Source organism: Nanorana parkeri, unplaced genomic scaffold (genome assembly GCF_000935625.1).
Source record: "Nanorana parkeri isolate BGI_ZX_2015 unplaced genomic scaffold, ASM93562v1 scaffold3379, whole genome shotgun sequence".
Classification (NCBI taxonomy): Eukaryota; Metazoa; Chordata; class Amphibia; order Anura; family Dicroglossidae; genus Nanorana; species Nanorana parkeri.
Window position 1 is genome coordinate 2,260 of NW_017309647.1, and position 548 is coordinate 2,807.

Genomic DNA, 548 nt, shown 5'->3' on the forward strand with positions numbered 1-548 from the left:
CTTTCAGAAAAGGATGTTTTAAAATGTAGCATTTTAGGTCATGCTATGTGAATGGGAGCATGTATTAAATATAAAGTAGGTAGTATCCCTTTTGGCTGCAGATGTGGAAATACAATCTAAAATCTCATCAGTCCATGTTACAGTATCACTTACAGCATCGGTTCTCAACTCGTGGGTCGCGGCACCTTCTGCAGTGGGTCGCAGTGTTATGTCTGCATAGACCGGCCCATCTGCATTGGAGAGAAATAGAGGGGGAATTTGTGGTTCAGCCTGTGGGAACCTCATAATGTCAAACTGTCCCCTCTCTCCCGGGCTCTCCGATAAAGTGATATGGCCCGGGGGGAGAGAGGACTATTTCCTCACTTTCGGCCGGCGCATTAATGTCCATCAATGTACCCTGTCCTAATGTCTGCTGTCAGTGCAGAACCTGGAGGGAGTGGTGAGGTTGTCTGTATGGGGAAGGGGGGGCATTAGCATCGGCTTAGTAGAGAACCTGCCGTGGTGCCCCTGCTAATGCCCCCCCTTCCCCATACAGACAACCTCACCAC